This window comes from Rattus norvegicus, chromosome 5 (genome assembly GCF_036323735.1).
Source record: "Rattus norvegicus strain BN/NHsdMcwi chromosome 5, GRCr8, whole genome shotgun sequence".
Lineage (NCBI taxonomy): Eukaryota > Metazoa > Chordata > Mammalia > Rodentia > Muridae > Rattus > Rattus norvegicus.
The window spans coordinates 141,958,670-141,984,462 of NC_086023.1; the positions used below are offsets into that span (position 1 = coordinate 141,958,670).

Below are 25,793 nucleotides of genomic sequence, written 5' to 3' on the forward strand. Positions count from 1 at the left end.
CCAGTGTTAGGGAGTTTGAGAACTGCAGCCTTACATCATTCCAGACGGGAAACAACAACAAATGCTACCCCCATCTTTTTACAGCCAGCCCATCCCTGCTGCAAGTCAGCAAAGTCTTCTTCACGCAGCCTTCTCCTTGGATTTTAGCAGCACCAGACACTGTGGCTTCAACAGACATACTTCTTGTTTGCTGGCTCTTGGGATGAACTCTCCACACACACTTCTTCCTTTACTCTTTCTTTTTTTTCTATTTTTTGGAGCTGGGGACCGAACCCAGGGCCTTGCGTTTGCTAGGCAAGTGCTCTACCACTGAGCTAAATCCTCAACCCTCCACACACACTTCTTAGATGGAGACCATTATGGATGACGCCCATTCTACAGCAAAGGGCATCAAGGCTCAGTGACGTTGTCTCTTACCAGAGCGTACATAGCAACATTGTAACAGGGACTGGGTTTGGATTTACACTCTAAACCCTGAACGTGTTTCTTTTCCCTGGGCCCCAAGTCAGGATTGGGTTGTTTAAACACAAGTCTTATCGGCCCCACTAATTTATCTATTTTGTAACCTGAGTTTCCTTCACTTGACAATCATCATGTACATCTCTCCGTGCCATTAAATATTATACTCTACAACATTATTTTTTAATGACTACTCTGGTAATCCGCTGTGATGTATACGCAGCCTGGGTGTCAGACATCCAAGTGGCTTTTGCTTTTCCACTACCATCAACAATGTTTTGGTAAATACACTGATAATTAAATCCTGCGTGTATCCTTGACTGTTTCTCTAGGATCTGTTCCAGAAGGAACTGCTGGATCAAAGCAAACTTTTAAGACGTCTGGTCTTATTGCCAAAATTATTGCCAAATTACCCCCTGGAAAGACTTCCTGGCAGTGAGGCCCTGGCCAAGCCAGGCGCAGTCACACAAGGCAAGCGGGACAAGAGAAAGCATCCGGCCACTTACAGTTACCTTCGTTTGATGGCGAATGAGTCAATTTTTGAATTATTGATCATTTGTGTTGCCTCTTTTGTGGCTATCCCTTGCTCATCACTCCAATCAGTGTGCTTTCCGCACTCCCTCCCCCATTTTGAGCTTGCAAGAAGAAAAAGAGAGAGAGAAAGGGGAAAACCTCTCAGAAGATGAGGGTCTGTGGTCTGTCCCTCCTCTGTGGACAGAAATTAGAGCTCATACGTAGTGTTCATTTCTAGACTTCAACCAAAGGCTTTAGTAAAAGTAAACTACAGGGATGGAACTTGGTACGGTGCTTGAGACATGTGGCACAAAGCCCTGGGATTCACTTCCAGCACCCCATAACCCCCACAGGGCAGTGTATGCCTGAAATCCCACTGCCCACCTGGAACCCCAGCCCACCAGAAGGGATCAGAAATTCAGGGTCATTCTTGTGTATAGCAAGTTTGAGATCACCCCAGACTAAAGGCCTTGTCTTTACATTTAAAATAAATAAATAAATAAATAAATAAATAAATAAATAAATAAATAAATAAATAAATAAGCAAACAAACAAACCAACCTCAACCGTTTTCTGGCCTCCATCAGCTCCCAGAAAGTGAGTGGCAGAAACACCAGGCTGTGGCCCTACTCTGTCCTGTGTTGTTCCCTGAAGTCTGAGTGACACATGGGTACCCACATGCCCAGACGCAGGGGTCAGACCACTATCTGCACAAAATAAATTCCCGCTCTCCTACTCACGACCTTGAACGTGTCTCCTACCTGCATTCTCTGTTTGTGGAAATGGGGTCCATGTTTTATTTGGCTGTTTAGGGGGCAGGTGAGTTCACAGTAGAGCTTACTCCTACGCTACCTCATTCCCAGCACCACGTGGGTCTGTGCTTGTACTGTCTTGCTCGGGACTCTGGTAGAGCCTACATCCTGAAAGAGGATTCTTCTATTTTTCCCTGTGGAGGAAATCAACTTTTCATCCGCTCGCCGTGATAAGGTTCAACTGTGCAAGAGGGCCTGTGCTGGGTTTGGGAAAAGCTTCAATCCTTGCCTTTCTTAATGATGAAAACATAAAATTAAGAGCACACACACTGGGCGAGTGTGGCTGTGATTTGGAGCTCTCTTATGCAATGGGAAAGCACCCTGGTATTGCTGTCACTACAACCACTGCCAGGTGACTAACTCCGCTCAAGCTTTGATCAGCTTCCTGCAGGTGAACCCGTCAAAGCCATGTCTGAACCCTGACACACGCATCTCACTTCCTGCCTTAGGCCTCTCTGAAGTCTGAGGGACACACCCAGCCCACCCTTGAGGCATACATGCAGCAGAAAGGAGAGTAACCACCACCGTCAGGGACACCTTGTCCTCCTCCAGCAGACAATCTCAAGGCTTCAAATGGAGACCAAGACAGCGTCCATCCTTGTGTTAGCTGTCTCTCCCTCACTGCTTCACCTCCCTGGTCTTTCTTGCTCCTTGGCTTCATGTTTCAAACCCACTGTGCATCACCTTCTCATGATGAGTTCAGGGTCCAGAAGGCACCCATCCTGGCTCTATTCAAGCAGAATAGCATGGCTCACTGGCTGAGCAGTTATAAGATGCTTTGTTTCCAGAAGGACACATGGCCAACTCTCCCAGTCCTGGGTTGCTACCATTTTTGCGCATCCTCAGACTATCCCAGCAAACTGATGCTAAGGAAAGGGAAGTTCGTTTTTTGAGGTTGGGACTCCTTAAAGAGGAAAGAGTTCACTTGGGCTCAGGACTAAAGATGCAGCTTCCCACGGCAAGGAATGTGTGATGGCTGTGGTGGCAGCTGGTCACACTACATCGAGAGAGAGAGAGAGAGAGAGAGAGAGAGAGAGAGAGAGAGAGAGAAATGTTCATCCTGTTTTTGTTTTTATGGAGTCCAGGGCCCCAGCTGGTGGGACAGTTCCAATGACATTTAGGGTGAACCGTTCCACCCCACTTAGCCCAAGCTACAAACTCACTCACACACATGCCCAGGGTTTGTCTCCTAGGTGATTTGACAGTATAACCCATTACACTTTCGGCCCAAGTCAATTCTAGGAACTGTCCTTTGGGGGTGCGCAAGAATCCCCAAATAATCAGTGTCTTAAGACAGAATAAGGATTTGTTTTACACATAAAACCTAAGCACATGTTCCGTTTGGACTCTGAGAGAACTTGGCTTCAGGGGTGAAGAGAGAACTCAAGGTGCTTCTGCCCGTTAGAGGAGGTGGGAGAATGGAGTCCTCCATTTCCCTTTGGTCCAGTGGGGATGCCAGGTACTGTCGTTCATCTTCAAAAGCAGAAGGCCCCAGGAATACAAAGCCAGGTTAGAAAATGCAGTTCTGAGCAAGGAGACCGTGACTTCTTGGCATTTGGCTATCTGTCCACATCATGAACAGTGCCACCCCAGTTGCCCTCTTTAGACGAAGGCTGTAAAATGAAAGTGGGGGTAAAATGCTATAAGGGTGGATGGGCCTTAGGATTCACGGGCTGGGAGGGCTTCTCAAAAGTAGAGGGGACCAAGCAGAGCTAACAGGAGGTGAAAAATACCGAGGAAACAAGGTACGCGCAGGAAGCCGAGAAGCAGTAAAATGTTAGAGTCCAGAACCCAAAGACACTCAGTCAAACGGTTGAAAAGAAGGAGCAAGCCCTGGAGCTGGAGACATAGGCGGGGCCAGAGAGCTCTTGGCGCGTTCATTCACTCTGTGGACAAGCGATCACTGGAGGTCTCACATGTGCCAGGCACTGTTCTACACAGACAAGACAGACCAAATCCCAAGAAGGGTGAGAGGGCCTTCTCAGCCAGGGCCAGAAGACTCCCTCACAGTAGTCTGTTGTCATCGTTCCTCCCTGACCACGCCTCCCTGGCCACGCCTCCCTGGCCATGCTCAGAACGCCACGCACAGAACGCATCCAGGCAGCCATCAGGGACACGGTCTGGAATTGGCAGCTGTGTGCGGCTACAATTTCCTGCTTTTGGGCAGATGCCCTTTGCTACAGATGGATTGTTTACTCTGCCATTTGTTGTAATCATTTCTGATCTTTTGCTTATTGTGTCAAAGATAAGCACCGATTGGCTGTTCCCCTGGGAGCCGGACGCCCGTTCCTCGAGGCTCTGTGAGCTCGCGCTTCGCACTCGAAACAACCTGTTATTTCCTCTCTTGAAAGAGGCTCATAAAATGATAGATGAATCTCCAGTAACTATAATACCTTCCTAATGGTGAGGGAAACTGGAGCCGTATAGCAGGAGTGCAGTCTAGAAGAAAAATAGGAGAGTTAGAAAGACAAGCTTTAAAATATAATGGTGTTGTAATGGACAAAATGAAACAGGGGATGCTGTTAGAATCCTGCCCGATGCATCTTAAGCAGTGTTTGCTGTAGAGTGGACCTTCCTTCCAAGAACCCCTTGCCTCCCTGGGTGGGTGCTGTAACAGTGTTTGTTGAATGACTGAACAATGCTGAAAGGCAAAAAAAAAAAATCAACCCATATTGTTTACTGTGCCCTCTGATGGGCACCCTCCTGAACGTAGCTTTGGGCCTCCTGAAGGCACTGGAGAAATGTGCTGACTAAATAAAAAAAATGACCCTAAATACCCAACTCTCAGGGCACCCGAGAACTGTGGACATTTACCATGGCTCTCTCCCACCTGTGTTGATTGCTCCAAGAAGAATATTGAGTATTGATCTCGGAAGTCAAATAGCTAGTGAGAGAGAGGTGTGGTCTTCATAATGGACAACCCAAAGATCAATGATACTGAGCCCTGCCTTTGGACATAGCTCTGTTGTTAGAATGCTTTCCCAGCATCCACGGAGTTCTGGGTTTGGACCTAGTGCTACCACTGGGGATCATCCTAGCACTGAGGGAGATCAAAAGTTCAAAGTCCATCACAAAATACATAGTTTGAAGTCCTAACCCCATTGGCTCAGAAAATGACAAGAGATGGGCCTTCAAAAACATGGCTACAGTAGAAGAGGTCATGTGGATGGCTCTTAATCCAACACAACTAGTGTCCTAGCTACACTGTGATTTCAAGGCCAGTGTGGACAATATGATATGATGTCTTGAAGAAGAAGAAGAAGAAGAAGAAGAAGAAGAAGAAGAAGAAGAAGAAGAAGAAGAAGAAGAAGAAGAAGAAGAGGAGGAGGAGGAGGAGGAGGAGGAGGAGGAGGAGGAGGAGGAGGAGGAGGAGGAGGGAGAGGAGGAGGAGGAGGAGGAGGAGGAAGAGGAAGAGGAAGGGGAGGAAGGGGAGGAAGGGGAGGAAGAAGAGGAGGAGGAAGAGGAGAAGGAGGAGGAAAAGGAGGAAGAGGAGGAGGAAGAGGAGGAGGAGGAGGAGGAGGAGGAGGAGGAGGAGGAGGAGGAGGAGGAGGAGGAGAAAACCTAAATTATTTCCCCATCTGCAGTAGACCCTGAATGTCTGGGATGGTAGCTGCAAGGTGTCCCTTTGAGTTCTGCCTATTTCAGGTGGGCAGATTGCATTTCCCAAAACAAGATGACAGCGTCCACCTCTTGCCTCCCATACACTCTTCCTCACAGTGACCCTCCTGGTGTCTCTATAGTAGATGGTATCAGGGTCTTGTCCCATGGCTTTACTCGTTAGAACATTTTCTCTTAGACCCCCTTAGAGGTAAGGAAAGAAGCCCGAACGTGGTCTGGTGGCACAGTCCTGTAATCTCTGCTATGCAGGGGCTGAGGCATGAGGATCAGGAGTTCAAGACTAGCTAAAAATGCAGAAGAAAAGAGCTGTGCCAAGCCCTAGGGTCAACCCTCAGTACTGGAGACTTGGGAGACATCCCAAAGCCCTCCATGCTATGAAGAAGTCAAGCCACAAGAGTTTCAGTCATCAGCTGAGATTTGTGTCATCCCAAGCCACAACCCACCTGCCAGTCCTCAGAGGACTCAGCCCCAATCACAGATCTCTGCTGGCTGAACCCATGTATCAAAGGGAAGAAGCATTCGAATTCACATGCATAGCAACATGTCTTATGTAGTACAGTGTTATGGGTACAACCGAGTCTGTCACAAAATACTTAATTTGAAGTTCTAACTGCATTGCCTCAGAAAATGACTAGAGATGGGCCTTCAAAAATATGGCTACAGTTGAAGAGGTCATGTGGATGGCTCTTAATCCAACACAACTAGTGTCTTTTAAAAAGTGTGTGTGTGTGTGTGTGTGTGTGTGTGTGTACGTGCGCGCATGTGCGCATGTGCACAAGCATGCGTGCATAAATGCATGCACACATGACACAGTGCAAGTGAAGAGATCAGAGGACAACTAGTTTGAGTCAGTTCTCTTTTTCCACCATGTGGGACTCAGGGATCGAACTTGTGTCATCTGGTTTGGCAGCAAGCACCTTTATCCACTGAGTCACCTTGCCAGCCAGCCAATCGTTGGTCTCTTCACAAAAAGAGATTCAAACAGACACACAGAGGAAAGCCATGTGAAGTTGAAATTTTAGTGGAACCAAACCTGCTGACTCCTCCATCTTTACCTCAGCCTCCAGAAATGGAGACAGCCAGTTGTGGTCCTCTGTGGTGGCAGTATTGCACATATGGATAGCAACTGGGACATCCGTCCACAGTGTCTCCTTTGTCCCGGCATGATGCCAGACCCTGGGCAGGGACCTGGGATGCTCTCTGGCCTCAGAAACTGTCAGTGAAGAAAGGGAAAGAGACTACAGACAAAAGTGAAGTGACAGGGTGTTATCCAGTGCCTGGGAGGGAAAAGTGCTTTGGGGAAGGGAACCCTATGCTCGGGGCTTAATAGATAGATAAGTGGGTTCACCAAGCAGAGAAGACAGGACGGAGACCCAGATGGAGGATTAGGTGCAGCAAATACACGGGAGCAGAGAAAGTCCAGAGGATGAAAAAAAAACAAAAACAAAAACAAAACCCAAGCTCCAGATGCTGGCGCTCCCCTGAGAGGGGCGGGGTCAGCTCACAACGGGCCTGGAACGCTGTGTCTAGCATCTGCTGGATCCCCGAGGAATAGAGTGCTGGCAACAGAGGAAGACTTGGGTTAGAAATCGATGAAGTCGGGACATAGCAGCATCCAGCCTACCTCGGGAGGAGCCTGTAGTGGGAGAACCGGAGCCCGCAGATCAAATGTAGCAAAAGGGCTGGTCAACGTGCTGGTGGGGTGCCTGGGGCTGGAGAGGGTGGGCAGCCGTGGAGCCCCATGAATATACATGATCCCGCCCTGGAAGTTGGCTTCCTGCGGTGCATTTTTGCCAAGCTCTATCTTGACAAGGTGATGTCCTTCAGTAGAGGACATGATACGGCTGTTAGTTCAGCAGTTCTGTCAAGTCCGAGCAGGCTTTGATTTCGCTTCATACATATGCTTAGGTGCTGAGAAAAGCCTGTGCTGCGAAGAGCAGGGAGGCCAGGGAGGAAGGTCAGCCCCAAGGAGGAAGACGCTGGTCCTCCTCGGCTGGCTCCCCCAGCCCTGACTTACGGTTGACTTTGGCCGCGCTGTCCATGGGCTGCATTTTAACACTGTGCACAACAATTCAGGGCCATGGGCCAGCCAGGGGGTCTCCTTCTTGCCTTCAACTCTGTCACTCATGCTCGGTGGCCCTACAGAAGTCTCTTTTCCTCTCTGGGTCACAGGTGTCTCCTCTGACAAATGAGGGAATGCCGTCAGTGGTCAGCAAGATTTTGTCTTTTGTTTTATTATTTTTTTTCTAAAGCAACCGAATCCTGATTCCATACACAACTTAATCAGATCACAGTACAACGGCTCTGACTGAAAGCAGAGGCCTAGAAATCGCTATCTGTGATTTCTACACAGTGTCTGAGGCACCCCTGACAGAGCTCCCATGACAGCTCCCGCATGCTCTTTGTGAACTTTTGGGGGGCTCACAAACTCCTTGTTCATTTCAGAAGGCCTCACTGACCCAGCCTCAGGAAGCCATTTGCTTTGTTATTCCTCTGTGATGGGGAACATTAATGTTACTGTTTGACTGGACTTAGCAATGCTTCAAGTGTGTTTGTGCTTTGATTGTCACTTGTGCTGGAATCCTAGAAGAGCAGCTCCTGGAAATCACAGGTGTCTCTCTTGCACCCAGAGTGGCCCCCGATAAAATGTGTGTCTAGAACACAAGCCCTTGAGTAGTTATTAAAGCTGGGCTCACACTAGGTCGGCCCAGCACTGTGCCTGATCTGGGAACTTTAGATGCATAATCTGATGGTTGGATGGGAATCCCAGGCCCAAATGTTTAATGTCATTTATTAGATGGGGGTGGGGGTGCGGGGGTGGTTACAAGCCAGAGAACAACTTTCAGGGGTTTTCCTCTCCTTCCACCTTGCTTTTCAGGCAGGGTCTCTTTAGGTGCTGCACTGGGTGCTCCAGGTGAGCTGGCCTGCCTTCTTCCAAGCGGGTCCCTTGGTCTCCACCGCACCTTGTCTTACCAGTGCTGGGCTTACGGAAGCAGCCCATGGCAGCACCTTTCTTATGTGGTTTCCAATACGCCGGCTTGCACAGCAAACACGTTTACTCACCAAACCATCTCCCCAGCCCCTAGTCACAAATTTTAAAGAAGCCTTTTGAGTGGCTCTGGTGCCAACAAGAAGTCTTTGCTGAGGACCAGGACCCTCCCTTGAGCACCTATGGGAGCCATATATCCTTCTATATCTCTATCAGACTTAGGACCATGAAAAGGACACGTGAAAAAATACTTTCTTGGTTTTGCACTGATGTGGACTCTGTCACACCAGTGGAGCATGGTTGTGCTGTGATCTAACAAACTGGAGTTCGAATCTCGGGCTTTCCTTAATACTACAGTGCGACAGACAAGATATGACACTGTCAGGCGGGGCCCCCCGTCTCTTTGTCTGTAAAATGGACGTGATAATCCAGTTCACCATTCTGCTGTGCAGATCAAGCAAGAAACAGAAGGAAAGCAGCCAGCATGTGTCCGGAACACCCTACGCCTACCATGTGGACAATCCCAAGTGTCTGTGGGTACGTGAGAACAGGCTCCGGCAAAGGTGAGCCAACCACGGCAGAGGGAGCATCACAGCAGAGGGAGCACCACCCCTGCTATGTGATCATACAGGAAGCACCACCCCATGTGTAATGATACCGGGAGCACCACCCCTGTGTGTGATCATACAGGGAGCACCACCCCATGTGTGTGATCATACAGGGAGCACCACCCCATGTGTGTGATCATACAGGGAGCACCACCCCATGTGTGTGATCATACCGGGAGCACCACCCCATGTGTGTGATCATACCGGGAGCACCACGCCTGCTGTGTAATCATACCGGGAGCACCACGCCTGTGTGTGATCATACAGGGAGCACCACCCCTGTGTGCGATCATACAGGGAGCACCACCCTGTGTGTAATGATACCGGGAGCATCACCCCTGTGTGTGATCATACAGGGAGCACCGCCCCTGCTGTGTGATCATACAGGGAGCACCACCCCTGTGTGTGGTCATACAGGGAGCACCACGCCTGTGTGTGATCATACAGGGAGCACCACCCCTGTGTGCGATCATACAGGGAGCACCACCCCGTGTGTAATGATACCGGGAGTACCACCCCTGTGTGTGATCATAGCTACTCGTGCTTTCTTGAAGTGGAAACTTAAGGGTTCTTTGGAAAGTCGTTTGGATAGTGTTTTGCTGAGGCACACACATGAAGGAACGTTTCTTTAAAGTGGACACAGGTGTGAAAGGCTAAGGCAGATTCGTGAAGGAATGTTTCACTGAAGCAGATACAGGAGAGAGGATGTTCTGCTAAATCAAGCATGTGAAAGGACACTTGATTAAGGATTCTTTACTAATCACACACACACACACACACACACACACACACACACGTATTGGTCTGCCTTACATTGTTCAGTTGAGCTGCATTTGTGGGACTCCATAGAAAGAAACACACCAAAAAAACTTCTGGTGGTGTGCTGCCGTTTCTTGAGGACTCAGGGTGATTGGATGCATGTGCTGAGGCAAGAGCCATACTGAGGCAAGGCATGTGGAGGACATGTGATGCTTGGAGGGTATAAGTAGGAATCGACGGTGTGACAGAGAGAGAGAGCTTGGCTTCCTGGTACAGCTAGCTGTGCAATGCTTGTGGGTCTTGCATATTTGCTGATCTTTGCTTCCCTAAGAGAGACATAGCTGAGAACCTCTGGTGTTCCTGTTGGTCCCTCCTGCTGACTCGAGCTGAGGCTGAGACCTCGCTCGCTGTCTTCTGCTAGGTCATGTCAAGTCACTGCTGTTGCTAAGCCGACTCTGCTGGTGTCGCTGTGAAGTGTTTGCGAGTGGACTGAGCTGTCACTGCCTGCCGACCTGTGAACTGAACTGCTGATTTCCAAACAACACAGACGGGAGTTGCCCCAAAGACCCTTTCTAAACAGGTCCACTTCCCCATATCCTTTCTTTTCCACTGTTTCTGGTGGGTGGAGGGCTACAAGGGAGGTTAAAGAACTTCATCTAAGAACCATCATTAAAAATAGGTTTTGGAAAACAATTAAAGTTACAATGTCTGTTTCATTTCAAACCTTAGCTAACAGAATCAGCGGTCTCCCAGACCAATTGAATCAGAACCTCTGGAGTGGACCCCATCTCCATCCTGAGCTACTGAATACAGGCCTGTACATCTCTCTGGTCCTCTTCCAGCATCCTGCTCCCGGGGAGCGGTATCAGCCATCCTGTTGGTACAGCACAGGGTTGGCTTCCTCGGCCCCCCACTCCCAGTCCCCAGCACCTGCTGAAGATCAAGTGTTTCTACATCATTCTGTCCCTGCCTTATCCATCATCCAGTCCAAGCTATCAGCCTCCTCATCTGAGCCATGGCAACCGCCTCCCGATTCATTTCCATGTGTCCTTCCAGATCCTTGACAAAAATTCAACTGTGTGTGTGCCACACATAGCCACACACACACACACAAACACACACACACACACACACACACAGAGCCACGCACATGCACATACTCATGGCTTGGGGGGGAAGGTCTCACTTGTTAGAAAGATTTATTTCTATCCATAAGTGTTTTGTCTGTCTGTATGTCTGTGTGCCACATACATGGCTAGTCGCCAAAGAGGCCAGAAGAGGGCCTCAAGTCCCCTGGAGCTGGAGTTACAGATGGCTGTGAGCTTCCATGTAGGTGCTGGGAACCAAATCCTGAGTCCTCTGCAAAAGCAGTCAGTGTTTTTAACTGCTGAGCTATCTCTCCAGTCCCCACTTCCGGTTCCTTCTAGGGAAAGACTTCCGGTTCCTTCTAGGAAAAGACTTCCAGTTCCTTATAGGGAAAGACTTCCGGTTCCTTATAGGGAAAGACTTCCGGTTCCTTATAGGGAAAGACTTCCAGTTCCTTCTAGGGAAAGACTTCCGGTTCCTTCTAGGGAAAGACTTCCAGTTCCTTCTAGGGAAAGACTTCCGGTTCCTTCTAGGGAAAGACTTCCGGTTCCTTCTAGGGAAAGACTTCCGGTTCCTTATAGGGAAAGACTTCCAGTTCCTTCTAGGGAAAGACTTCAGGTTCCTTATAGGGAAAGGGCTCCTCACCTTTACTCCTCATTGTTCAGCCTCCGGTCCTCTTGCTGGTCATGCCCCTTCCACTTCCCCATAGCTTTAGCAGATGCTGTTCCCTATGCTTGGAGCACCTTGCCTGCCCATTTCCCTACAAAGCTCCCACTCAGCCTTTAAAATCCATTCCAAGAAGCCACTCTAACCCCTAAGACCAGGCTAGCACTCACCCACCTCCAACTTCCCAGTACCTCCTTGCCTTCCCAACACCAATCAGAGTCTCTGCATGACTATTCGATTGACCACAGCCACCAGACTCCAAGTCCCTTGAAGGCAAGGCCTATCTCTGCTGGGTTTGCTTTTGTTTTAAAAAGTTTAAGAACACAGTAGGCACTGATTCAATGTGTGAGTGCCATCCAGGTCACTCCACCACAAACTGCCTTCCGGGACACTCCTGTCTGTTTCTACTGGTGGGCTTTAATGAGGATTCCCAAAGCACATGGAGTCATAGGTATGAGTTTAATTAACTCCAATAGGCATTTAATGTAGATTTAATAAGACAGTTATTGTATGTTAATTAAATGTCAACTGATTGCTAAAAGGTTTTTGCAATTATTGAAGTTTACTAATTATCTAATAGATAAATCAGTTTCCCATGTAAATAACTAGCATCTACATAAGCAATAAATATGTCATTAGTTTCCACACATTAACATATTGAAATGAGAGGTTAGCCCCTCGGGGAATTCTTGAAGCCAGTGTCCCCACATCTTGCTATCCTTACGTACCATCCCTGCAGAGCCGGTAAGAAATGAGTTGGAAGACAAGTCTGCTATTTTAGCTCCTTTTCCCAAACCAGCCGGCTGGCCCCAGAGGGGTCCAATAGGAAGATGCTGTGTGTCTTGGAAGCTCTGAGTCCTCACTTGTAAAAAAGAGGTGTGTTGAGGCTCCCTACCCTTAAGGAGGGGCATCTGTAAGCACTGCACATGACTGAGCACAGCTCATAAGGGGCAAATGGACGATGGGAGTCCTCAGACTCCTCCTGCATAGCATACAGCCCCAGCTCTTTCCTGGGCAAGCCTACAGCCCTCTCCAAGCCCCTGCTTCCCACTGTGGAAAATCTCCCTCACATGGGTGTGCAGACTAAATGACACGAACAGCTGTAAGTATGAATGAGAAGAAACAGAAGGAAGCAGGATGCCTCCACAGAAAGACCAGAAAACCTGCCACGCCCCATGGTGGGGGAGGCATCTTCAGACGCCTGTTTCCTAGATCCTCAGCCTCTAAACTCACCTCCACCTGGAGACCTGGAAAGGGAGACAGAGAGGCTGAGGAGTTTGCAGAGGTTGCACAGGAAGAGGAGTGACTGGATCTCAGTTATCCTGTTCTCTCTCGACCTTGCCCCTCAGATACCTGGGTATCGGAAGTTAAGGTGAGCGTTAAATAAAACCCTTTAAAAGCGGGAATGAGAGCTCAGTTTAGTCCTTTCTAGACAGCCTGGCTGCATGCTGCCTCGACTGCAACACTCCTGAAGAGCTGTTATTTTACAGAGAAAAGACGAGGAAGCACAGAGAGGTTTAGGAAGGTCCTCAGGGTTACAGAGCCGTAGGAGAACCCAGAATCTAAACCCAGGCTGACTGATTCTGTGCCTGCACCAGGTTACCCCATAAATCCGTAGGGGCCCTGGTGAACCACAAATAGATGTCTGTTTGCATTTGTGGCAATCTAAACTCCCGAAAAAATTTAAATATACATGAACCATCTTGACAAACCCGTGTTCACCAAAGCCCACAAAGCCAGTGCGCATTTCCACCCTTGAAGTCCGCAGACTTCCACGCATGCTCCAAAACATCGCCACAGCCCAACATGCACAGCGGCTAGCTTTTAAAGGGGCGTGGCCCAAGGGAGAAGGATTCCTGGTGTCCCAAGAACCTGGAGCTTGGTTATAAAATTCAAGAAAGCCGGGTTTCAGGCAAGTCCTCAGAAGCAAGGAGGCCTTTTCTAAGAGAAGGGTGTGGCCAGAAGAGAGATACAGAGAAACTCAGAGGGGCCTCGCTCCCTCAGAGCAGAGGACAGAAACTCAGGGTGCAACTGCATCTTTGAGAAATCCTTTTAGGGACCAAGAAGAGGCCAGAGGAGTCTTTCCAACCAATGAAATTCACAGAGGTCAGGTGATCTGACTCCGTATCCATTCATTAGAAAGCTCTGGGAAGGGTGCTTAGCCTGTGTCTGGCCAACTTTCTCTTCTGAAGGCTGAGCCAGCAACGAAGATATCTGTTAATCCCACAGGAGAGGAGAAAGACCACCAACCAAAATCATCACGGCCAAATTAATGAAAGCAAGCTTTTTTTAATTAGTGCACACAGGCTGCCTCCCCCTAAGGCTGGGTTTGAGAGATCAGCATTGGATGTGAGGGAGACACGGGGCTCTTTCAGCTCAGTGGTAGGGGGTTTCCAAATGGGGGATTTAAAAACAACCTAGGCAGGGTTACAGAAGCATAAGTTAGTCTCCTGAAACAAAGCCATGGTTGTGAGGTGATCAGAACAAGATAGTCATAACAGCAGGTAGTCAGAGGTGGTCATAGAACCTTTTGAAACACAGGGTTGTGAGAGGGTTATAAACAACGTTTAAAATAAAGACATGACGCCGTTTCTGAAATGGGTGATACAAAACCATTTGTAGTTAAGGTTACAAGTAGGGCATAGTCCGATCCTTGAGAAACAGAGGTTTAATCATGGGCAGGAATGAACCCAGTTTGTCCTTATTGTAAGATGGCTTTTAAGCCTAAAATGGAGGCAGGTTGGTTCTTCACATAGAGGCAGCCTGCATCCCCAAGGCACTACGCCCTCACCCTTCCCAGTGTTAATCTCTTGAGCAGCTTCCTTATCCACGAGATGGGGGGCAGCTCAAAGAGCTAACATGGCAAGGCAGAATACAATGCCGGGAAAGCACTGAGTGTGCTCCTGGGCACACAGTAGGTTCTCAGGAAAATGGTATCTCTATGTCTAGTTTTGCTAAGACCACCAAGGGCCTGCCCCCCACAGCAGCAAATTCTATTGTTTCGAGTCTCAAGAGTTCCCAAGCTTCTCACAGGCCACAGGCTTCCTCGGCCAACTCCAAGACCTCCCCGTCACACCGCAGGCTGGTGGGCACCTCCTCAGCCTCCAGGGGGCCTGGAGTCCCGTGGGCAGAAATTCCCTTCTAGCCAGAGAAAGCCTGGTCTTTGGGAAATCTTCTTTTTGGTGATCAGGAGGCCAGAGGGGTCTCCCAACCAATGGAAACTCACGGAGCAAATAAAGAGACACAAGACCCCCAAAGAGCTCCCAGGACCCCTGGGGTCAGAAGCCAGGCACTGCATTTATGTGCAAATGGAGCCGGATTAGGGATTGGGGATTATCAGAGCCCCGAATTACGTGCAGCTGTCAGGTCTCTTTGTCCAGAGGGATCAGGGAGATTTCTGGCTCCCCTCCCACCTCTCCTCCACTGAGCTGTCAGAGGCAGAAGGTAAAGAGGGTCTCACACTGCCTGCTGGGGGAGCACTGGGGGAGGGCTGGCAGGCCTTTAATCGATAGGCAACCCACATGGCCCCTCCCAATGACGATCAATGCTTCTTCCTGCTGATTCCTGATTCCAGAGCATCCAGTCGCGCGCGCGCGTGTGCGCGCGCGCGCGTGTGTGTGTGTGTGTGTGTGTGTGTGTGTGTGTGTTCATGCACGCTCGTGTAAAATGGGATGGGGGCCTTAGGACCACAACCCCTAGCCCCAGTTTTTGCTCAAGGCCCTGGCCCAAGAAGAAACTCACTGAAACAGACAGATCTTTAAGAATAGCAACCGCCACCAGCCCATTCCCCATACAGACAACCTCTAGCAGTTTTTCTTCCAACTAAAAAGCTGTAGTGAGCCCACCCACAGGAACTTAGTCTAAAAAGCAAGTGGCCTGGGGGTTGGGGATTTAGCTCAGTGGTAGAGCGCTTGCCTAGGAAGCGCAAGGCCCTGGGTTCGGTCCCCAGCTCCGAAAAAAAAGAACCAAAAAAAAAAAAAAAAAAAAAAAAAAGGCAAGTGGCCTGACTGAAGTCTCCCATTTCTCAGGACAGTGCTCTGTTTTGCATTGTGATGTGGGCCAGAAACTCTGGGGAAAACTAAAACAGCCCCAGGAGCACAGGTCCCCCCTTCCTGTGTGTGTGTGTGTGTGTGTGTGTGTGTGTGTGTGTGTGTGTGTGTGTGTGTGTGATGTGTGTGTGTGTGATAGCAGCCCCCAAGGTCACTCAACAAAGATGACAGCCAGGGAAAGATAGGTCAGGACTGGCTGCCTCTCCCCGGGGACCTTGGAGCAGCAGGGCTCTGCAACTCCGGCCAATAAAACTGAAGCGCAGCGTTACAGTAATGACCAGGTCAGGAGCTGTGTGAGCCGTGGGTACAGTACCCTGAGGTACACACAGCAGCTGGACTGTGTGCCTAGGGTCACTGACCCCCAGAACAGTCCCTTGGCCACTGTCCAGGCTGTAACGAACCTGGACGGTCAAGGCATATTTAAAGAGCAAGAAGACCAAGGATGGAGCGCTGGGAGAAAAGAAACCTCGGGCTGTGGGGAAAGAGACTGGCCTGCTTCCTGACCCCAGGAGGTAGAGATTACAGATCCTGTTGAGGCTGGCAGAGAGGCAGTCTGTTTACTCCCAGTGCCTAAGCATTCGGTGGGCAAAGGCCTAGTAAGAAATATTTCATACACTTCAGACTGTGCGTCTGGTCCCTGTCCCAGATCTCTTTTGTTTTTACTATAAATGTAAAAAATAAAAAGCAGACAGCACGTCAGGGGGACGGGTGGGAGGAAGGCTGTGAGCTGGAATTGACCCATGGGCCCCACAGTTTGCTACCCACTGGTCCGACAAATCCCCTGGGGCTGAGGGGGAAACCGTTTGGCGTCTCTAAAGGAATGGGTGGGTTGGGAATTGAGTACCTGATTTCTCTGAGCCAAAGAAGAGGGTGGGTGGGCGGACGCTGCACAGGCACTGAGACCAAACTGAAGCCACAGCCCAGAGTCAGGGCAGAGGTGTGAATTGCAGCAGAAGCTGGGGCGGGAGTGAGGCTGGGCAGGGCCTAGGTGCAGCTGTGAGGGAGCCAGGCCAGATCCCCACATTCCCCCCTCAGCGAGAATCAATAACGATTTGAATTTCTTTCATCTGAGCAGGGATAGCAACACATGCAAACACGGAGAGGGAAAAGGCATTGATTCCTCCCAGCTGCCGCCAAGCCCTCCTCACCGTTCCGACAGCCCCCTGCCATCTGGCCTCCCCTCCCCCAGACCTCTCGCACTCAGCATCCTCTCCCTGTCGGCACCACTCCTGCATCCACTCTGCAAAACCCTGGGGACACCCGAGGCAGGGAGTCCTGCCAAGGTGTTGCAATCCCCCATGAACCATATCATCAAGACCCCACTGAGGTAACCGCCCCCCCAGAATGGGACAAGGCTGAGCTCCCTTTGGGGGACCTACACCTCCCGGGGATACCTGAGCTTTATCCCTCATCCCACTCCCCCACCCGCCACCCTGCTGGTTTCAGGAATCCGTTTTTTCTTATTCATGCATCTGAGAGACAAAGCAGGTATGTCAGGATTGGCTTCTCCACAGAGTGTGATTTTGGATTCCGCCAACATCGGAGTGGTTCCCTGAGGTGTTAGATAATGGATTTCATGGGGAGAAACAGGAGGCAGGTGTGTGGTTAGGAGAATAAGGACTGAGGGGTGGTGCGAGCCTAAAACGGGGTACAAAAGACGGTAGAGAACGGAAAGGTCCCTTCCTGTGCATCATAAAGGTCACGACCAGCACCCCAGAGCAAAACACCCGGATAACAGAGAAAAGCATCACAAACTTACTCGCTCGCTGGTTTAGGTGACCTAGAGCCTTCCCCAAAAGCCTTGTTTATCTCTAGCATCAAAGAAGAGGGGGTGACCTGTGAGAGAGAGGACTCCTAGTAAACGGCAGGCCAGGACTCTGGGGGAGCTCAGCAGGTCTGCAGAGAGTCTTCTGCCCCGCCGCCCAACCCCCAGCGTAGCATTTCTCTCTCCTAGGTATGGGCCAGAGCTGCTTGGAAATGAGAAAATTAATTTGTTTCTGGCTGGCTCTTAGATGTAAAGGTGGGTGGGAGGCTAGAGAAGAACTTTCTATGCTTGGCTTTGGAGGACAGGGTTCTGGTTACACACTCACCTTGAAGAAGAGGGATTATAGGTGTGTGTGCTCATGCATGCACGTGTGTGAGTGTGCACATACACACACGCAGGCAGGCACACTCACATGCATGTGTGTAGACCAAAACTTGACAGCTAGTCTCTTCCTCTATCCCTCTCCACCTTGTTTGAGCCTGGGCCCTACATTGAACCTGGAACTCACCAATTTGGCTAGACGGACTGGAATTGGAGGACATAATTCCTCAGAGCTGGGGTTATAGGTGCACACTGCCAAACACAGCTTTCTTCACATGGGTGCCAGGGATCTAGAATTGTGTCTTTTTGTTTGCACGGCAAGCACTTAGCTGAGTCCCGTTCAGTTTTAACACCTTACCTTGGGGAAGAAGGGCCATGAGAAGCAGACAGCAGACTGGCTAGAAATTTTCTTTTGAAGCAGCTTCTGAGGCTTTATTTGGGGGTGTTTCCCCCTGAGCCCCAGCAGGGAATGAGTGGAAATATATTTATGATATAAAATGAATAGGACCCCATCCTTCAGACCCACTCAGGATCTGTCTCCAGCCCTGACCTTGTTCTGTCTTCTGACCCTAAGCCAGGCCTTGATGCTGATCCCGATGTGGTACCCAGTCCTGACCAAGAGTCGGATCCCAACCCTAACCCTGATCTTGTCCCTAATCCTGACTCCAAACCCAAGTCCCAGACTGACCCCTGTTCTCCCACTCACGACAGTCCCAGCCCAGCCCTTCCAGCTGGAGAAAGTCCCAAGTGGGTAAAGGAGGAAGGAGCATGCTGGGGCCTGATGGGTAAAGAGGGTGCTGGCATCTGTGGTGATCTGAGGAAGGTGTGTGCTATGTTCACAGTAAAATCCTCCTGCCTCCTGCAAAACAAAGCAAGCAAACAAACAAACAAACAAATAAAATTAATAGGAATTGGGATGCAAAGAGGAAATGGGCAAACTCTGGGACCAGGTCTAGAGTTCTGGTTTGGGTCAGTGGATGGCGGATGAGCAGCAGAAGAGTGGAGTTTACAGAGGGCTACAGTGAACTGGTCTCACGCCAGGGGTGCTCATCTCATGGGCAAAGTCTCAGGAGCAGCATGGACTATGAATTTGAACTTGGCCATCTTTGTCTCTCTTCCTTATGAGACCTCAGGCTTTTGGAGGTCCTTTGCCATTGGGCCTCACTTCCTTGGCTTCTTCAGACTACTCTTTCTCACTTAGGGGGTCACTGGAGTTCTTGCACCCCAGGCTTACCAAGCTTGCCTTGAGTATGAAGATGGAGAATGGCCCCTTCCCAGCTTTTCCCTTCTCAGCCTCCCTAGCCTCCAGTTTGCTGTCTCCAACACACTACCAGACGTTGCGCCACCTCCAACATCCCCCATTTCTAAAAGCCCTCTCTCCAATCGACATTTTTTTATGATTCTAGTTTTCCTCCAGTCTCACTTCTTTGACCTCATTGAGACTCCAAGTCCTAATTCCTTCTGCCCCTTTCCGAACTTAACCTCTATCTAGTAGCATACATGGAGCTCTAACTACAGCACTTTCCCACAAGCTCCCCTGGCTTCCTGGCCATGTCTGGAGGCTCTCCCCACCCCACCACCACCACCGATGTCATAGCAAATGACACCACTATATGACTTGGATCTGCAATGTTACCGAAAGATCCTGTGGGAAAGACTTAGCCCCAGAGTGTTGGAAGCACTAAGAGGTGGACCCTAGCCAAGGAAAGAAATCTCTTGAAGAGAGTATATTGAGTCTCTCTCTCGCCCTGTCTATATCTCCCTCCTTCCCTCTCTCCCTCCGTCTCTCCCTCTGTGTTTGCCTCTCCCTCTGTCCTTCTTCTCCAAACATAAGATAAACAGCTCCGAGCTGACATATTCGTCCCAAACAACACCTCAACAGATCATGCACTGAAACTTCTAACCCTGCGAGTCCAAATAAATCCTTTCTCCTTTAAATTGGTTTCCTTAGGAGTTTTGTCCCCGTGACAGAGAACTGACAAACACTCACCTCCTCATAGCCCTTCTTTCAGTTCTCCCCACACACCCAACCCCCAGCTAAGGGAGGGAACAGATCTCTTGTTTCTTCACTTTGGATTCAGCCACAGTGGCCGGTGGCCTGGGGTGGATGGTGTCTGTGTGTGAACCTTAGAAGGCATTGCATATTTCCAGTGCTGTCCCAGAGGGAGGATGAGGCACACGCAGTGAGGCCTCAGCTGCTACAGCACAAAGCAGAGCTAAACAGCCTGGCCCAGGCAGGACCACTGAAGTGCAGCCAACTGGGAGATTCCTGGTGCACAGCGTTTGGGGTGGTTTGTTTTGCAGCGTTTCTGTGGCAAGAGTCAATGGCTGCCCATAATCTCAAGGAAGCAGCCATCTCGTTCCACACACAAAGAAGGACAAAGAGCAGAAGGCATGTCCCAGATGGCTCTTCTCTTTAATTAGCCTTTATAGATGTCTCACCCAGACATTCCCGTTTCTAGCTCCTTGGTCAAAGTCATTGCCATGTCCACCCTAAGCATGTAGCAGAGGAAATATTTTTAACCGAGCTCCTCCAAGCCAAATCGAGGACTTTATTTGGATGGACATTAATTTAGCGCATAACACGGATAGAAATAGAAAGCAAACACATAGGAGATCATTTTAGGCACCAACAAGTACTGTGAAAGAGATAAAATAGAAAAAGAATGGTTAGAGGATCATTAATGCAGAGACTTGTATTAGCTTGTAATGCGGAGAAGGCAACCAGAACCAACAAGAGAACTGGGTGCCCAAGGGAAAAGCAAAGATGAAAAGTCCCAAATTAAGGGCATGCTCAGCACATTTGAATAAGATCTGGAAATGGGGCAATAGTTGAGGAGCAGCAAGTGAGAGGGGAGAGGCAGAGAGGAGAGCAGGCAGCCTACAGTAGCGTTCTGTGGGCTGTGATCAGGAGCCCGCCTGTTGTTCTAGTTGATCTACGAAGATTACTTCAGATGGTCTGTGCTGGGAGGTTCAGAAAGCCAAGAGCAGAAACACCAGTAAGCAGCTGCCTGCAAGCAAGAGAAGCATCAAATGCAGCTCATATTATTCAACACTGAATTAGAAACGCTAGCCAGTGTAATAAGACGAGGAAAAAAAAAATCAGTTAAACGGGTACAGAATAAAAAGGAAAAAACAAACTTGTCTCTATAAGTGGATAGCACAATTGTCTACATAGAAAAATCAGGTAATTTGCAAAGCAGCTATGCAAAAGCTAATAGAAAAGATAGCAAGATTGTAATGTACAAAATCATGTACAAAACCCAGTGTTGACTCATATGCCAGCAACGAACAATTAAAAAATTACAATGTTGAAAGTACCATTTACAGCACCACTCCTAAATTTTGAAATAATGTTGTAATCTACCAAATAAGTGGAATGTCCATATCTTAGCAAATATAAAACTGTCTAAAAGAACTCAGGTGGGGCATACGTAAGCAGAAAGACATGATATTACAGACACCAACTTTCTGAAAGCTGTTCTGCAGTCCAAATCCCTATCAAAATCATAGAGCGATTTAAAAATACAACTCAACAGACTGCGTCTGGTCTTTATATGTAGAAACAAAGTGGCAATTTTGAAAAAGCAACAAGGTTGGAGAGTTCACACTGACTGCGGGTAAGATTTTCTACAAAGCTAGACTAGTCCCAACCTGGGGTGTTGGTAAAGGGTAATCCTAATGAGCGCTCAACGGAAAAGAACAAGGTGCGGCAACGGGGTCCTACATATGTGACTGACTTACAGTAATACAGGGAGGCAGCAACGGTCTTTCCAACAAGCTGCAGGGACTAACTGCATCCATAAGCCACAAAAGAAGGAGGAGGGGGTGAGAAAAAAAAAAAGAGAAAGGGAGGGAGGGAGGAAAGAAAGACACAAAAAAAGAAAATTGACCTATACCAGAAACACTAAAAATGTGATTCATAAAAATTTGAAAAATTAGGAGGCTGGAGAGATGGCTCAGTGGTTAAGAGCACCAGCTGCTCTTCCAGAGGTCCTGAGTTCAGGTCCCAACAACTACATGGTGGCTCACAACCATGTGTAATGGGATCGGATGCCCTTCCAGCATGCAGGTGTACATGCGGATAGAGTACTCCTATACATTAAATAAATATATAAAACTTAAAACTCCATAATAAGAAAACACAACCCAAATTAGAAACGAGCAAAATTCTGAACAGATACTTCACCAAAGAAGATACGTGGGTGGAAAATGTTAATTAATTAAAAGAGTCCAATATTATTAATCATTAGGGAAATGTAAATTAAAACCATAATGTGATACTGTAACGTATTGATTGAACTGGCTGAAAAAAAAAAAAATTAAAGCAGGTAGTACCAAGCTCTGATAAAAACACAACACAACCGAGACTCTCATCTGTTGCTATGGAAACGCAAATAGGATAATGACTTTGGAAGACAACTTGGCACTTTCCTATAGGTTACTTATGACTTGCCTGTGTGGGACTGGAGAGAGGGCTCAGCAGTGAAGAGCTCAACTCAGCTCCTCTAGAGGACCTGGGTTCAGTTCCCAGCACCCATATCCAGTGACTCACAACCTCCTCCATCTCCAGTGCCAGGGGATCTGATGCCCTCTTCTGGCCACTGTGGGCACCTGCAGTCATAGGCGTGAACACACACACACACACACACACACACACACACACACACACACTGCATATACATAATTTTAAAAGTAACAAAATACAAAACAATAATAATAAAAACTTGCCTTAGAAACCAGTGACCTCAGTGCTGTGTATCCTCTGGTTCATTCCAGCTGATGAGTGTGCATCCACCTAAGAGTGTCACCCTTCGTCCAAAGGTGAATGAAGGCCAAGGGTGGTGGTCCACGCCTTTGATCCCAGCACTCAGGAGGCAGAGCAGATGGATCTCTTGACGTTTCAGACCAGCCAGGGATACAGAGTGAGGCCCCAACTTTAAGAAAGGAAAGTGAACAAAAATCAATATGGCTGATTTTGGAAAGACAACTTCAGTTCATCTCAACACAGTCCAAGAAGCCAGCCAATGAGTGATTAGGGGAGCTGAACAGCTAGCCCATTGGCTGTTCAGACAGATGGACTTCCATCACAGTAGACAACTTAGCTAGACAGGACAGGGGCCTACTGAGGACGAGCCCCCAGACTCAGCCACACCGCTGAGCTTCCAACCCAGCAAGGGGGGGGGGGGGACCTCAGCAGCCTCAAGGGCTCCAGAGAAGCATCAATCGAGTTTCTTCACCCTGCCAGACTCCTTGACTTCACAAGATGTACGTAGCACCAACCTGGCTTGGCGTTCTTCACTCACCTCAGCTGGTTTGTGCGGTCCTTACGATGCTTTCATAGCGCTGTAGAACTGAAAGGGAGATGGACACACAGACAGAGACAACTCAAGGTCACTCAGAGGGCAAGTGGTGGGAATAGGTTTGGATCCCAACTGCCTGACTCCCAAGCTGGATTTCTCCCCTGCACCCACAACAAGGTGGTCACGGCACTCAGGTGCGAGGGTGAGGGGAGGAAGTGCTCAACCCAGACTTACAAACTTCATGTTTCTGTCAAGCTGGCCCTAAGACTGTCACTAACCACTCGGTATGGAGTGACTCCTTTAGCCAACACTGTCCTTAGCACTGTTCATGCTCTGTCTCATTTTTCATTCTCAAAAGGGAATCCTCTCTCCCACTTCCTCCAGGGTCCCCCCAAGTTCAGGCCCCTCTGCCATCTTGATTACAAAAGACATAAACAGCTGGCAGCTTTGTTTCAGCAGCTGTGTCCCCAAAGCCTGGCCGGGCTGGATCCCCAGTCCCTGGCTGGCCGCTCGGTCAACTTCAGAGGACACACACAGGAAGGCTTCCCTGATGACTATCGACCTCTGTCCCTCTCGGGGTCTCAGTGACTCAGACCCCCCACGTCCAAGGCTGACCTCCACTGCCTGCTTCTCAGGGCCTGAACCCAGACCCAGCTGAGCTGCTGTCCCGGATGAGTACAGGAAGTGGCAGTGGCTGCTATGGCAACAAGGCTTTGCACTGTCTGCCCAGAACAAAGAGGGCTTTCTTGGCCCTCGAACCCTGTGGCCAGCAGGCTGTGAACATTGCCGCCATCTAAGCAAAGCCTGTGTCATCCTAGCCGTCTCGCCCCTCACTCTTTCCTGTGGCAGACATCTCCGTGGCATTTTTCATCTGGAGCCTGGGGATGCTCCCTGCTTCTAAGGGACATGATGGAAAAGGATAAAGGTGAAATAGAAAGTGGTCCAGAGACTCAAAGATGAGAGTTCCCCAGAGACAGTACACTAGTTAGGTTTCTGGTCTCTATGGCAAAATACCTTATAGAAGCAACTTATAGAAGGATTTCTTTTGGCTCCAGGCTTTCAGAGGTTCAGCTCCTCGTTTATAAGGAAGGCATGGCAGGACAGGGGGTAGACATGGTTTAGAGGGAGGTCTGGCACGTGGGGGAAGGGCAATGGCATGGTATGGATGGAGGAGGCATGATACGGGTGGGGGGAGTAGTGGGGAGGCAAAGCATGGTAAGGGGAGGGAGAGGTGGGAGGGGAATGGAACAGTGGGAGCTTTCTGCACAGATTATTAATGACATAAAACAGGAAATTCAGAGCTCAGGCTGGGACCAGGGTGAGTTCTACAGATCTGGAGCCATGGTCTTACAGCCCTATGTCTGCCAGCTAGTAATATCCAGAAGGTCCCATAGCCTCGCATTATTTGAGAACCAAAAGATGCAAACACAGGAGCACGAGGGAGGCCATTTCACACTCAAACCATAACGGTTCCCTGGCCCATGACACTTCACATTCAAATAGACAGGCAGGACTTGTCACCTGGTCACCGGCTCAGGTTCAGCTCAAATGGGTCCTGGCAGAGCCTTTCTCCATTCTCAGTCTGGGCCTCAGCCAAGCTTTCCACTGTGCCTCCAAGCACAGAAGGCCGTGTGTCAGTCTCACCCACCTTAGCTAATGGCACTAGCAGACAAGTGGCGTCCAGACACCCACCCTGCCACCACTGGACCCAAAAGGCTTACACTGCAGGCAGTGTAGCCAGTGTTGGCCTTCAAGCATCTAGCCCAGATCAAGCTTTGGAAATTCTCCAAGGCTAAATAGACAGCAGGAAAGCTATTGGGTACAAAAGAAGGGTCACTGAGTCGGGAGGGTCACGGATACGGTTCAAACCCAGAACCTAGAGTGAGCAAAGAAACACCACATAGGAATGAGGTGAAGTCCAGCCCTGGTAGAATCCAGAACTAGCCATGGATTTGAGGCAGGCTTTGCTTTCTCCAGACCTTCCGTGGTCCTAGAGCCACCCTCCTCCAGCCGCTGATGGACGCTTCTGTACCCCTTGGCATCAATTGAATGGGCGCTGCAGGAAGCCCCTGGAAGTCTAATCTGGAATTCACCGTCAGGAATTGATCCTCTCCTGCAATGCTGCTCTGCTGCTTTTAAGCAAACTGCACAGTGAGGACTTGTGCTGCACTCACATGCACACAACACCACGCTGTGAAGCACGAGGTCCAGTCCCTGCTGCACCTTGGCAGTCCCAACTGCTGTAGCAGCACTGCTCATTGGTCAGGGACTTCACACAGTTCTCTCATCTGTTACCTACAGGGGCTAACCCGGAGCTCTCGTCACTTCCTTCCAATTCTGACATTCCGTGGGCAAGATTACTCTAATTAATTTTAAAATGACTGAGGTAGATGGGACCCAGGAGGTGCCTGTTACAGAAGCATGAGGACCTGAATTTTGGTCCCAAACACCCATGTAAAAGCTGGATCCAGTGGCCTACACTGCATCCCAGCATAGCGGACAGAGAGCAAAGACATGTGGATTCCTGGAGCCCAGTGGCCAGTCAGCCTAGCCAAACAGATACCTCAGGTTCAGTGATAGAACCTGCTTCAGAAAATAAGGTGGAAAGACATCTTTGACCTGGCCGCCATTGGCTCCATTCTCCACAGGAAACCACACTTATGTGCATCCACACCTACCCATGCATACACTGACATACAATGATTTCAGTTTAAGAACCAGTGTATTAGTATGAGCAAGGTTTAGGGGGAAAAACACACACACGCATAACACATACATACATAACACATACGTGACACACATATAACACATACAGCACACACATAATACACATGTACATAATACA

General features: G+C 49.2%; 1 long non-coding RNA gene across 1 annotated transcript; it reads right to left on the minus strand.

Annotated features, from left to right (window-relative positions):
* Positions 1-20,042: 20,042 nt before the first annotated feature.
* Positions 20,043-23,655, minus strand: LOC120103175 (uncharacterized). Its single transcript, XR_005505276.2, has 4 exons — positions 23,564-23,655; positions 22,952-22,999; positions 22,373-22,582; positions 20,043-20,652 (listed from the first exon to the last, which is right to left on the minus strand). It is a non-coding gene; the product is annotated as an uncharacterized LOC120103175 (long non-coding RNA).
* Between the last annotated feature and the right edge of the window lie 2,138 nt (positions 23,656-25,793).